This window comes from Leuresthes tenuis, unplaced genomic scaffold, assembly GCF_036924035.1.
Source record: "Leuresthes tenuis unplaced genomic scaffold, fLeuTen1.0.hap1 SCAF_21, whole genome shotgun sequence".
Classification (NCBI taxonomy): Eukaryota; Metazoa; Chordata; class Actinopteri; order Atheriniformes; family Atherinopsidae; genus Leuresthes; species Leuresthes tenuis.
Genome location: NW_027325375.1, coordinates 5,245,808 through 5,260,313, shown reverse-complemented (window position 1 = coordinate 5,260,313; position 14,506 = coordinate 5,245,808). Strand labels below are relative to the sequence as shown.

The 14,506-nt window shown below is 38.8% G+C and overlaps 1 protein-coding gene across 1 annotated transcript in view; it reads left to right on the top strand.

Annotated features, from left to right (window-relative positions):
• The window catches only part of cdkn2aipnl (CDKN2A interacting protein N-terminal like), a 519,432-nt gene that overhangs the window by 381,228 nt on the left and 123,698 nt on the right, over positions 1-14,506 (top strand). The gene's annotated exons all lie outside the window — the stretch shown is intronic.

The window sequence follows — 14,506 nt, the reverse complement described above, 5'->3', positions numbered from 1 at the left end:
AATTTTAGAGACACCAATTCACCTAACATGCATGGTTTTGGACGGTGGGAGGAAGCCGGAGTATCCAAAGAGAACCCACGCATACGCGGGGAGAACATGCAAAATCCACACAGAAAGGCCTCAGCCGGGAGTTGAACCTGGAACCCTCTTGCTGTGAGGCGACAATGTTAACCACACCACCATGCAGCCCTAATCAAATAATTAAAAGACAGATATTTAAAAAAAATAAATGAATAGATGAAAATAAACTAAACCAAAACAAACTAAATAAATAAAACAAAATTCAGCTATCCAAAGGTGCTCTTATCAATGTTTATATTTGAACAATCTACCAAACATATTTGTGCTTTTAAAAGGGGTCTCTTGCAATGACAAATCCACATTATCACTCTGCTGCAGCTCCTCTGATCATCTTCCAACCCATTGATTTGCTTTTAAAGCCTGCAACTTTATTGTTTCGGGTCATGCTCAGTGCTCTCATCAGCATTGTTTTGAGATGCATCAGGTAGTTGTTTTAATTAAAGTCTTTAATAAACCGCTACGCTCAGCACAAAGCAGTGGGCACACGTTGTACAAGAACAAGACATATAAATGGTGTTCTTCGTGCATCTGCTGTAAACTTTGAACCAGACAAGGCTGCAAAACATCCTCTGTAGTCAGTATGGTGGTGGAGACGCTCCAGATTTTACAGCTAATGCTGTTGCATCCCATGCCATCTGCTGCACTTACCCATACATTCCATGCTTTGATTCCTGAGTGCGATTTGACCTCCCATCTGAACTCTCCTTGACACTTTTCAGTGCTCAGTACCAAGACAGACTGTTCCTCTGACAGGAGCAGCTGGGTCATGTGGGATTCTGCATGATAGGCTCCTGTATGTGTGGAGAGGTGGATTAACATGACGGCAGGCTGTACATATGGCAGAGATCAAACAATTAACCTGCAAGTGATTGGCCTTGGCATTTGAGTGCAGTAATTAGAGCTAAGTGGCCCTGAGACCAGACTGCTCCAATAGGGGGGCTTGCCACAAGGAAGAATCAGACTCTAAAAGTCTGTGTGATTCTGTCTGATCTCAGGCTAAAATGTTATTGGGTGTTTATAATTTCATGCTTACTCTGTTTTATTTAGTGTAACACTGCTTTGTTGCTGAAATCAAAATATACTTGGATCCAGGGTCTTGAAACATGTACTTTTATACCTGCACGTTGTGGAATGCATGACTTATGTATTGCACCTCTGCAGTCGATCAGAGAACATGCATATCTGGTGTGTCTTTACATATTCATCTTACAGCACAAGTTGTCAAAGTGTTCCTGCATTAATGTTACCAAGACAAATCCAGGCCGCTTCCCCACTGTCTGTGAATAAAGTGATTCTTCATGTGATTCAGATATCGATCCTCTCCTACAACTGTAGCTATTTTGTCCGAAGTTCTGAATTAGAAAGTCAATGGGCTGTTTAATCTTATCTAACTCCTAGGCCTGCAATTTATTGGAGTGTGCTCTTACCAATTTAAATAGATTAAAAAAATCCATCCTGCACTGTGCTTTTTTATGGAAAGTAAATAGTGGTAAGGCTTGGTTAATGTTTTACTAGAACTAGTTTGTCATTATTTATACCTGATGTCAACTTTCATGTTCAAAAACAGCAAAAAGGCAACAATCACAGAGAGGAAACAGATCATTCCATCAGTTATTCAAATGTGAGGCTTAAAGTGCACAGGTTTCTTGTTTTTCTTGGAAAGCACAGTAGTTTAGCTGTCACTTATTCAAGTGAAAAGTCACACAAATAACTGGCAAGAACCACCCAAAAAGAAGAAAAAAACTGGCAAAGGTAGTTCACAGACTGGTTTCTTCCGTTTCTCTACACAGCTGTAAAAAACCTGCATGTAGTGGGTGTGAATGTGTGCCTGTTGCATTTGGATAGTCACAGAAATCATCAAACAAGGCTCATTCTGACATTCAGACAGGTGTTGGAAGAGGAGATTACTGAAGCAAGATGCCAGTGCATTAAGCAGTTTCTAAGTGCAGGTGTGTACTGGCAGCTTATTGCAAATGACTACAGAGGACAAAAGTGAACTAAATAAAAAATCTGGGGGGGGGAATATACTTTCTGAGGAAAACATCTAGCCTTAAGGTAATGATATAGCATGTTGAAGCCTGGCTATCTGGATTTGGCGTCTGTCACTCAGAAGGCTCCTATACACCAATTCAAGGTAAACACAAGAAACTTGTGCTAAAGAAAAAAAATGGACCAGTCTCAGTGAATAATTCCCTATAATCCCTATATAGACCAGTGAGCAGTGCTGGCCAGCATGTCATTGGGGTCATCAAGTGGGAACCTCCTTTCATCTGTGTTTCGTTTAGTTGGGCCCACGACACCTCCAGGAGGGTAGACAGTGATCACTGGCATCCCAGAGTCACTCCCCTAATGCCAGACATCACTGCTCCTCACACCACAACAATCATCTTTTCTTCCACAACCTACCCCAGCCTCTCACCAACTGCACACCAGTCATAGCAGAGCGGGGATACAAACCCTGGTTCGGGTAGGGGGTAATGAAAGTAAAGTGGGTGCTAGAGGTGGAGGCAGGACAAGACACATTAGCAGATTCAGCAGGCAAACTCACCTAAACAGTCCTACAGTCACTAAGAATGAAAGCTAATACAAGGCCATACAGACCATTTCACCTGAAATGGCCACCTGGTTTCAAAAGGCTCACATGGGCCACACCCTCCACTTAAATATATCCTGGATTTCTTCCTTGCTTCTCCAAAGAGTCTGTTTACCCTAAGTGCTCCCCCTGCTGCCCCCCCCCCCCCCCCCCCCCCCCCAGCTACTATTGCTTTTCTAATCCAAATCTACTAACTGACTCCAAGTCAGATGAAGCAGTCAAAATCCCTTACTGCCTCATCTGACACTTCCTTCACTATTTTCTACTTGCACCCAACTCCCTCAACAATGAGACAACATATTTTGCAACAAATCCTCTACATCCTACTTCCACTTGACAGATCCTAACTTTCCATCCTCGCTGCTCTGCTTCTGCTCCTAACATATATAAGCTTTTTCCTTTCATATGCTTCTACTACTAAGTCCTCCCAAGGAACAGTCAGCGCTATGAAATAGATTCTCACTGTACTCCTAGACCACAAGACTATGTTGGGCCTTAGATTTGTAGACACTATTTCCTGGGGAACAACAAGCTTTCCTCCTAAATCTACATGCATCTCCCAATCACAAGCATCCTCTAAGCTGCCTTGCCTCCTTATTGCCTTATTAACTTTCTCCCCCTCTTGAACAAACTGAATTGCCACTTTTGTTGCCTTAGACCCTCCTAAATTTACCTGCCTTCATTTATCTTCAATACCTGCAGCTAAGCTTCTTAATACTTGGTTATGTTGCCACGTATACCAGCCTTAGACAGACTAACCCTTACAGCCTGACAAAATATGCCTTAGAGTTGCAATACCTGAACATAACGAACATAGCGGGTCTCCATTTTTTAGGTTCTGGGGAATTGGCAATACATCAGATATTTCCCCTATCAACAATCTAATAGTCCTTTCCTCCATACTCCACAGCTCTTTCCAACTAAACTTTTTCTTCTCTGCACCTTCCCAATTCTGTCCCTGCTTAGCCACTGCGTTTGTATCCCTTAACATTTCCTCCTGTCTACGAACCTGCTCAACGACTTGCTTATTCTTCTTCTTGGGACCTGCTCTACTCCACACCGGTATGCCTGGGCAAAGTCCCAAACCTCTCCAGCTTATTTGAACATTACCCACAATCTCTGTATGTTTAAGACCTGCTTCTGCCTCCTAAGCTGCCATTCTTGGATTCCATTTCCTTCCCTTGGTTGGGTTTGGAACCACCTTACTAACTATCACATCTTTACTCTCAGGTAACAGGAGCTCTGTCGTAACTTTAGTACATTTAAAATCTTCTACTAGACTAGATACTGGGAGCTGGAGTATGTCAGCTCCTAGTATCTAGTATCCCAGCTATTAATGTTGTTTAGTTTCTGTGTCATTGTGACATAATTATTCAACTAGAATTAATCAGCAAAGCAGGTATTTGTTCCTGTGTTTGCTGCCACACGAGTGTTTAACTACAACAAAACCAATCATATTTTGATGGTCATTTTGCTCCTGAAGTGCAACATTATTGTGACAGTTTAGTAAGTGAATCTTCATCGAGCAGGTAGAACCATGGTAAGCTAGCTACATGTACATTTGACTTTGTTGTTCAGTTGAGTGAAATGCTGCCATGCTTCATTTTGTTTTTTGCCTTTGCCGACATCTGCTCCGACATGTTGCTTCCGCTATAGGTACAAACACCGGCAGAAACAGCATCGTAAACATTATTTCCTTGTTTCTGTATAGAGAAAAAGAAGTCACCTCCTGCCCCAAACAAAAAGTAGTCAACACTTAAAATATAAAGTTATCGACTGCGTGTGTCGTTCTGACTAATTGACTAATCAATTAGTGGTGTGCACATAGTTACTGGAGTGGTGCTGGCAATCCTTGTGGATTACACTCAATACCCAATCAGAATGATATCCTTCACTGATAGACCTAATGCCAATTCAACATGCTGAATCAACTGAACCATCCATATCGGGCTGCACAGTCGTGTGGTGGTCAGCACTGTCTCATCACAGCTCTTGGTTGAAGTTCTGCCTTTCTGTTTGGAGAAAGCATGTTTTCTCCGTGCATGTGTGGGTTTTCTCTGGGTACTTTAGCTATCCACCATTGTCCAAAAACATGCATGTTTGGTTTAGCTGTGATTCTTAATTGATTACAGTTAAGTGAGTGTGGGAGTAAGTCTGTTTGTCGTGTTAGCCCTGTGATGACTGGAGACAGGGTGTATCTCTCACCCATTGGCAGCAGTGATAGACTCCTTTTGCAAGGCACCGTCATGATTTTAGACAGATGTTTATTTATTCATTAATTTATTGTAAAACTGCACCTGTACAACACATCTGATCCATTTTGTTTTTATTGACAAAAGTAGCTCTAGAGATTCAACAACGTGATGAAAATAATACACTTACTATCTTTTAAAAGTTATACATTTTTCAGAAATTTCTATAAATTGGCTGCTAATGTCATACAGGAAAACAGGTGTTTTCGACTTACAATATCTAATTCCATTAGATACGATCAAGTTTAGATAAGTTTAAAAAAACACATTAAATGTTTTGTTTAATGACTGCTGATAATCTAACAGGGTGACTTTCAGATAAAAAGTAGTATTATTATCGTATTATTAGAGTATTATTATCCGGGTAAATTTTAAACACCTGCAGCATAAATGCCATATACATTATATCTTCATAATGTTTACATCTTTTCAAATCTAGAGTAAGTAGCTCAGCTCACTGTCTCACTGTCTGCCTACACCCTGATAACATAAGCTGCCTGCTGTGTGTTTGATGTATCAGATACAGTGAAAAGCATAAAGAAAACTATGTTTATGTTACTTATGTGTGTAGATTTGACATGCGTTGCCTCGCTCTCTGTTCTTAACAAGTCCAACTGTGTCATTGCCCACCTCCAGAAATTGTTGGGATGCTTGGATCTTTGCTCTGGTTGGGATTTCATTCTCGACCTTTTGGGATTTCAATCCATCACAGTAAAACTGTGGAAACAGGGAAGAAAACAGCTGCTTATGAATAAATGAACGAAGCTATTCTCAGAGTGTGGGGAAGGTAGTTTTCAGACCCTTTCTGATATATGGCATATATGCAAACAAGCTAAGGAAGATGAACAGTTACAGCTGTTTGGAGAGACAACGCAATTTTGTAACCAAATGGGAAAAGCAACACCGGGGATTGAGGCAAGTTGAGAATTTGGAAACGCAAAAAAAAGCATTTATACTAAAAATGTCTAAATAAAAACAAGGAGTGGAGTTAAACTTGAGAGTAATTTGAAAACTGTGAGAAATGCTCTACCAGTATCTAGACATATTACCCTCAATTATTCCTTCAACCAAAAAAATGATGTAATTATGGCTTGAAATGGCCACAGCTTGACTGGATGAAATCATCAGCTCTCTGATTCGCAATGCAACAGGGCATTGCTGATGCTGGAAACTGTTTGTGAGAATCACTGTACCATGGGATGACCTTGGGATGGATGGTATCACATCATTTCCTCTGCACCAATGAGTTGGGAGTTGGGATGGTACCCATCTTACCTCAGCTGGTGTCCTTAACCATTCTCTCCTTTCCATGAGAAACTCCCACAACCACTGAGTGTTTGGCACTCCAAAGTGACCTTACATCTAATTTTGCCAACAAAGTATAGCTGTTGTTCCCAACACAATCAGTGGGCTTTTCTTTCAGTCTCCAGCTGCTACGCTAGAAACTCCCTCATCTGAATATTAATGGACTGATTGGAGCAAATGTGACCTCAGTGTTGAGCTGTGCACTGTCGACCTGACATTTTCTTGACTTTATATGCAGAAGCTGTATGTGAGAATACAAATATCCAAATGAGCTGAATTGAACACAGCTAATTTTTATAAGCAGTGCTTGTCTGTACTTTGTCTGACACATCTGTAGCCTCCTTTGTCCTACAGAAATATTTTTCATAAATTTGCTGATTTTTAAAACATCCTAATGTTTGTGAAGCCTATGAGGTGAATTAATTCTAGTACAATCCAAGATAAGCCATAGAAAGTCAAGAAAGATAACTCACAAAATAACAATAATAACAAATCTTACACCAAATGTTCTGACAGGCTCATGCATACACATTATATCCAGAGGCCAGCTCTGGAAATAGCTGGACCTAAAGGCAATACTTAAATGGGGGCTCTTCTTACCTTGCCTGGAACCAAGAACTCCAACCTAAGTTTATAATCTTTCTATAAGTAGACCTAACTATATCAACTGTGTACAAAATAAGATTCCAATTTTCTTTTTGAAGACTAGTCTTCAAATATTTGGGTATTTATAAATACCCAAATAAAATACATAAAAACACAAGGTTAAATGTTGGGGGGAAAAAAGCAATACTGTTGTTTCAACAAAAAGCAGAACCTGTGCTGAACAAAATGCTACATCACTGTGAGTATCATAAATATCATATATCCATAGTGAAAATAATTCCATCCAAAACAAAATTCGTAACTTTTTTTGGTGAAAAAGATATAGAACTGATGGAGTGGTAGACTTTTAAAAGTATGATTTTCCTCTTTTCTGTTAAGTAAAAAAAAGTTAGGAAAATGTTAATATTTTAAGATACTAGCAGTAAGAGGATTGTCTTGAACTGCATTAGTACAGCAGCTTACTGATGGGGAGCTTGTTTTGTTGGTCTAACTCCAACTATTACAAAAGCTTCTTACGTCTGTCATCCTAAACTGAGCTGAATGCACTTTTTCCTATTAATGCTCGAGGGGGGTCATATACGGACGGGAATGTCTAGCTAGTAAACTAGTGCATTAGATTTATGCATCTTAACACCGTGACTGACCTCTTGCATTTTATTAGCCACACAACTTCAGTTAGCTTTAGGTTTGCCGTCTGTCAGCAATGTCTTAATTGGTTCTCTCTTGTGAATTGCTGAAAAAAACAAATTTATCAATTCCTTCATTACTAATAAAAAAACTCCATGAAACCTGTATTCTGACTTCTGCTGCCTGCCAAATCGATTGCAGAGCACAGCTTTTGTGCTTACTCTATGACACTGAGAATGCAACTAACAAGTAAGTACATAATGCGTACAGTCTACTACATATAATGGAAGTAATTGAACTGTGACACAGTGTAAGTTTGTGCTTTAAAATGTTTATCCAATGTACCTCTTCATTCTGCAGTGGGCTACATTCTATCTTTTACTTCGTGCTAACTTTAATACTGCATAGCTTGTCATATTTCCAAGGCATTCAAGGAGGAGAGAGGGGAAAAAAGGTCAGGAGAGAGAAAATACCAATAGTAAAAGGACTGCTATCAGACAGCAAACATTGCAAACAGAAAATCGGGAACACAGACTGTCTCAATACCAAATAATTTTTGTAGATGTTCTGACATAGACTAAATAAACTAGAAAGGCTAAAAAGCTACAGGTGAAACACATCAAGGAGAAAGGAATAAAACAGGGGGAAGAACTAAAACTACCAGCGACACACAAGTTAGAATGGAAAACAAGACTGAATAAATAAATCAAAATACAAAGGACAAGATGAGAGCTTGATATTTTCAGAGTACTGTGCCGATGGCTCAGAGGTTGCTGTTCCTTTTACTGATTTAGATGTTGACATATTTATAGTGGAGGCGCATCTGAAATTTTCCGCCAGGGGCAGACTTATAAAAAGAGTTGCTTTATGGCGAGTCAGATTATTTCAACAAGAACCCTCAAAACAGGCTGTGACACACAATGTCATCGACTCTTTCTGAATTATATCCCACAAACTATACGTTATTTAAAATTTCACAGCCTCAATATCACATTGTGTAAACTATTTAAGTTCCCAGCAACAATATTTTCTTACTCTGTGGTAAAATGGTGGTTTCTAAGAGGTGCATACCTGTTAAATCATCATGTACTGCTCAAAACTGTCACTGTTATGGTGCATTCAGACTGAATGTGAAGCAAAAATTTTTGCTCTTCTCACACAAATTCACCCAACTGGAATGTTTTTGCAGTATGTCACAACAGAAAAATTTGCCAGTGATTTGGTCATTACCAGAAGATAGCAGATGCAGAAAAGCACTCCTCAGTAAGTAAACATACAGACCAGAGAATAGTCATGTATTTACATATTTAACATGGCTGCATTTGTCCAGCAAACTGTAATTCTGCCAATAAGCTAACTAACTGACTTAGGTAACACTGGTGCTAAGTCGGTCCATGGTAAATGCACTGAAACACATTTTTAAAATCTACCTGGAAGTTCTGCAACTTAATTTGGTTTTCTCTAAGCCTGCTTTTCTCAGTCCTATCTTGGTAAATGACAGCTGTTAAAGGATCCCACAGACAGCTCTTTAGTCCTCTATTGATCATCAGATCACTGTCATTCATTCATAAAAGAAATCAACTGATTCTCGCTTCTGGTGATGTCAACAAAGCAAATCATTTGTGTATTGGGTATTATTTGGAATTAAAATGACTATTTTCACAGAGATTTCTGTCTCACTTGGACACTTGCATGCACTTTGCATGTCGTGACTTAATGTGACATGACTTAATGTTATTTTGCGGCCACAGTTAATTTTGCTTTTTGTCTGAGTCTAATGAGCTCAGTGTTTCCAAGCTTTTTGTTATTTTTAGCTTAAAAAGGTTAATGATCCGCAGGAGGAAAACTGAATGTCACGTTTTTAAACACACAAATATTTAGATGTACCTAATTTTTCTGTATATCCATTCTAATCTCTGATTTTTTCCATCTGGTTGAAAAGAAAAAAACAACAACTCCCACTTTCTAAAATTGTGCTCTTAATCACTTTTAAAACACAAACTATTTCTTTTGTCCTTTTTTAAAAACTTTTACCTCCACTCTCAAACTTCCCTTTATTTACATGTTTCCTTTCTTGCAGTCATGAGCAGTGGTTTTGTTATCTTTTCTGCTCTCATCCCCTGTGAGTCTGTGTTTACTGCCAGCTAGAAAACAACTCACTGTGGATCAGTCTCTCACTGTTTCACCTGTTGGACTAGTCTCTGGTTTCTATTACCTCATGGAGTGGCCACAGAGATTTATGTCGACTCTGTAGCTGACACAGGTTTAGAGCCGTATCGAGAGAGCCAGCTGGCTGCTTTACTCTGCAAATAAACCAAACTACTGTGGGGAATGATGTGAGAGGTAGGAGAGCTGGCACATGAAGACTTTTCTGAGCGTTTCACTGTTCTTGTCATTCATCACAGTGTAACGACTTAATGTTATTGCCTTCTGGAGATGAGAGTTTCCTCTTTCAGTCCAGTTATCCATCAGCAAAGTGACATTGATTGCTGTCATATAATTTTGTATAAAGCAATCATGATTCATGTCTGTCTTAAAGAAAGATTGGTATAAGTGGTCTTTTTTCCCCCTTTATCCATATTTCAGCAAATAGTGTCTACTGTATATTGCTGTTATATCAGTTCTCTGCCCTCTCGTGAAAATCCAGCGCTCTCAGAAATTATGTAAACCCTGTAACAGACAGATTTTTATGTAAAAAGTTTGGATTTATTTGGTGTACATTACATGCACCGGCAAATCAAAGTTAGCAACTGCATTTTACAGAAAAAGCTCAAGAGTCAGATGTTTTTAGAGGTTAGAAATTCAAAGTATTACTATTAACCTGCCTGTGTTTACAAATAAAGTAATGATAACTGTTGTGCGACATAATTTCAAGGTTATGATTTCCCAAGGTCTGTGTTATAACTGTGAAGTTCAAATACAATCTGATGGTCAGAAGGATAAAATTTTAGTAACTTAAAATTAACCATGATGATGTCTCATGACATTTGACATGAGACATCATCTTGACAGGTTGCTTTGTCGACATACCCAAATCATTTTTGTCATCCTAAATGAACACTGATAGGCTGGTATATAGTCATGTATCTTCCTTGTAGCATTCCTGTATTCCCTCATAACAAGCACTTTGTCAAACATTAGGTTACTTGAGTACATTATTCTTCTTGAATGAAATATTAGCACATCATTTCATTTTCTGTCTCTTTAGAGACAAATGGGGAGTGGAAAAACATAACAATAACAATTGAATTTTCATCACAAAATGTGCCAGAATTTAGTTGTATTTCCAAAAAAAACATTTTCCTCCTTGTTCCATTTTTATATGACACAGTACTCAGCTGAGAGCAAGACAGGTGACAGAGATATCTTCCAGACAAGCTTTTGTCCATTCCAAATAACTGGTGTTGCATTTAAAGAGCCGCCTTGTCTCTGTTGCCCTCTGCTCTTCTTTCCTCCCCGGAGGGGAGAAGTGAGACAAGTAGCTGAAATACAAGCACAGTCCATTCTGATGGTGTGTTATAAACCTACAGTCCCCATTGCAAGATTGGATTGTACACTTTCAATGATGGAGGAAGACACAATGTGGAAGATGGCCTCTCATCTGCCACTGCGCTACAAAAGCATTGCTGTCTGCCCCTGCTCAGATTGGACATGTGTGAGGTGGGCTATATGTTTGTCTGAGCACACAATCTCATGTATTTACAACAGTCACCAAAAGGTGAAAAAAATTAATAACCACATTCTAAAGGGAGTGGTGGATGACTGACTTAAAACAAAAAGTCCTAACAGTTTATTTGCAAGGTTATCATTATCACAAAATAAAGTGTTTTTTTCTTCATATATTTGGCCTTTTTCGTGTGTCCTGTGGTGTCTGTGCTTCTGTGCATTATGGCTTGATGCATTATGTTTCCTGTGATCATAGATTCTGTGAAAGACTGAAATCCTCTCAGGAACAAAGCCAGACGTTCCACATAATCCTGATGATTTGGAAATTGTTGCAGCTGCTGGCAATCTATTAAGTGAGTATCTTTTTGTCTGTGTATGACAAAGGTGTTGACAGCTTTTCAGTTCTTCAGACCCCCCCGCCCACTAAAAAAATCCACTAATCCGCCAAAATAGGAAGAAGGGGTCACTTTCAGAGGACGAGCAATCAGTGGTATTTGATGAAAATCCTTAATTTTACAGCATGGTGGATAATACATTGACTACACACCTGCTCCCTTCAGGTAATAGAATGACCATTACAATGTGAGTGAAAGTGCTGATCCTTTATTAAATCAACTGATTAAATGTGCTCCATTAATGGAGGGAGAGATATAAATGAAGTGGAGAAGTGATTTAAAGGCCCTTTCTGTCTGATATAACTCTGAAATGGCTTTTTCAGAAGATTCTGTGATTCTTATCTACCTTTTCTGGAATTTTTCAGTTTTTAGTTGGAGGGCAGAAAGCTCAAGGACACTTTTGACAGGATATATTCTGCTGATGGATATATATGGGTAGATTTACTGATTATTGAAGAGAATGTGAGTGCCAAAATAAAGATAATCGCTCATCGGGTGCTGTAAAGAATTCCTAAAATGTTACAAAGAAATGACGAGAATCCTGAGATTATTGCTAATTAAATGTACAATGGTCAATAGTTTCAGGGTCAGTGTTGTGACTTGGTTGGTTACCTTGAGTGTATGATAGCAAGCAGCAAAAATGATGGATGACACAGGACAATCATTTTGACATTATAACCGAAAGTGTCAGATGAACGCGCTGGATGCCATTTCAAGGTCTGCTTATGCAGAGATAGAGGGGCTATGATAAAGGTATAACCTTGTTTATAAATTCAAGATGGGTCGAACACCAAATAAGAAGATGTGTAAACAAGGACACAAAGGCATGTTGTACATATGCACAGTTTTTTCCTCTGACTCCCTTATTCCGTGTCACTTCCGCTTCTTCTTTCAAGGAAGTTATTCTTCGTTTCAGAAATAGTGACTGGGAAAAGAAAAGTGGGTGCATCCAAAAATCAAACTGACTGATAGATGACTGGTACGAAGCTTTATGCATTAAAATGTATTGTTTTATGTAATTTAACATTTAAAGTTTCAGTTTTGGGAACCTTATTAAAGACTTTGGATATGTATTGAAGGGAAGGAAATTAAAAATAAAGACTGGAATAAAAGACAAAAGCTCTGCATTTAGAAGTGATGCAGCAGGGGCATAACTTACACCTACAGAAGGAAAACTGGCCACATCCAGCAGTCCTTGTTTATCAGAAAGTGACTGAAATGTTCCAAATGTATTGAAAATTAATGTAAAGGGTTCTTGTCCAGGTGTCACTAACTAGTAGGAAATGGGAATTTGTTGTTAAAACAGTTCCATGCTGTAAACTTTGTCCACTACTTACTTGGCTAATGCAAACTTTTACATGAAATCATCTCAAATTACATGCAATAAGTTGTACATTTATACAGATAACAACACTTGACCTCTGTGGTGGCACTGACTGCCGCAGTTTCTGAAAATTTGAATTGACCACAGATCTAATTCCACAGTGAATACAACAGTTTTACAAGCTGAAACACAAACAACATCATGATATTTGTAACTTCTCTCTGATAAAACTCTGTTTGCTTGCTAACTAGCTTTAACATTGATATTGTCTTGAATGGTGAATCCTTTGAGGTGGAGAACTATACAGTTCTCACTAAACTTTTGACGACTATGAGCATACCATCCAGATATTCATGTTGTACTGCATGTACTGTAGCTGTACTTTGGAGACTGTGAGCACTGTGAGTGTGCTTGGAGAATAAAAAGTACCAGTGCTAAAGGAGACAAAGCAGTGTCTTTTTTTCATACAGTGGCATCAATCATCCAAATTTGCTACAAATACCCCTAAAAACTCTGTGGCCTCTGAAATAAAGTACTTTAAACATGTGAGTGGCAAATGATGGCTTTTACCCTACAAAAACCTGGTTCTTATTAGTATATAGAGTTTCCCATTAAAGCTCCGTGCAACTTCATTCTAGACCGGATGTGTACTCAGCCAGAGTGATTGAAAACACCTGGATGCACATATCTTGGAGGCTGCCTGTTACTTCTACAAAGGGCTCAAACATCTGGCCTGACACTGTGGGGAAAAAAAAAAAGCTCCTCTCTTGATTTTCATCCATATCCTCCACTGATATGTGTGTTGATAGAGGTATGACCAAGAGCCATCAAAAGTACAGGTTTCCCAAGACTTTTATCATACTGTTTTTTTTTTCTCACACTTGGAAATACCTTTATTTTTTTACAAAGTTAAGGATAGCTACATATGTCCCACCATACTCTGACCATGTGCCCATGAGTTAAGATCCACAGTATCTAGACAATGAAATGAACGAAGCAAGGAAAATTTCAGCTATCATTAATTCAAGCATTTATATCATAAATAAAAATATAATATATAATATGATTTTTTTTTCTTCTAATGCAACGTCTTGAGCTGAGTCCAAGCTGCGAGCTGCATTTTGTCAGCAATGTTTTGAACCCTAGTGTCACAGTCTATGTTCTCACAGTTTAGGTTTAATGGCACAGTTTATGTTTAATCATCTTGTTTTCAGGTTATGTTCTAGTCATGTTTTTCCCCTGTCACGTTTGGTTCACTCATGTCACCTGTTTCATTGTTCACAGCTGCACCTCATTCACTGATCACTCCCTCCACAGTATTTAGCCTCCTGGTTTCCTTTCAGTCACTGCAGAATCCTCACTATCCCTTCATGCTTTGCCACAGAGATAAGTCTGGTTTTGCCTCATAGCCATAGTCACGTTTCCTTGTTTTGTCATAGTCCTGTTCACAGTTATTTATTCACAGTCATAGTCTTGTTTTGTTTTCATAGTTAAGTATTTTTGATCCGGCTCTGCCGTGCTTTGTTTTTGCTCCTTGTCTTTTTGTGAATAAACCTTTTTTTAACCTAAAGAGCTGCATCTGGGTCCTACCTCTCCATCGATCCCTGGCACCCAGACTCAAGCTTTGGGCATACATACTCTCTGAGTTGTTGTCTCG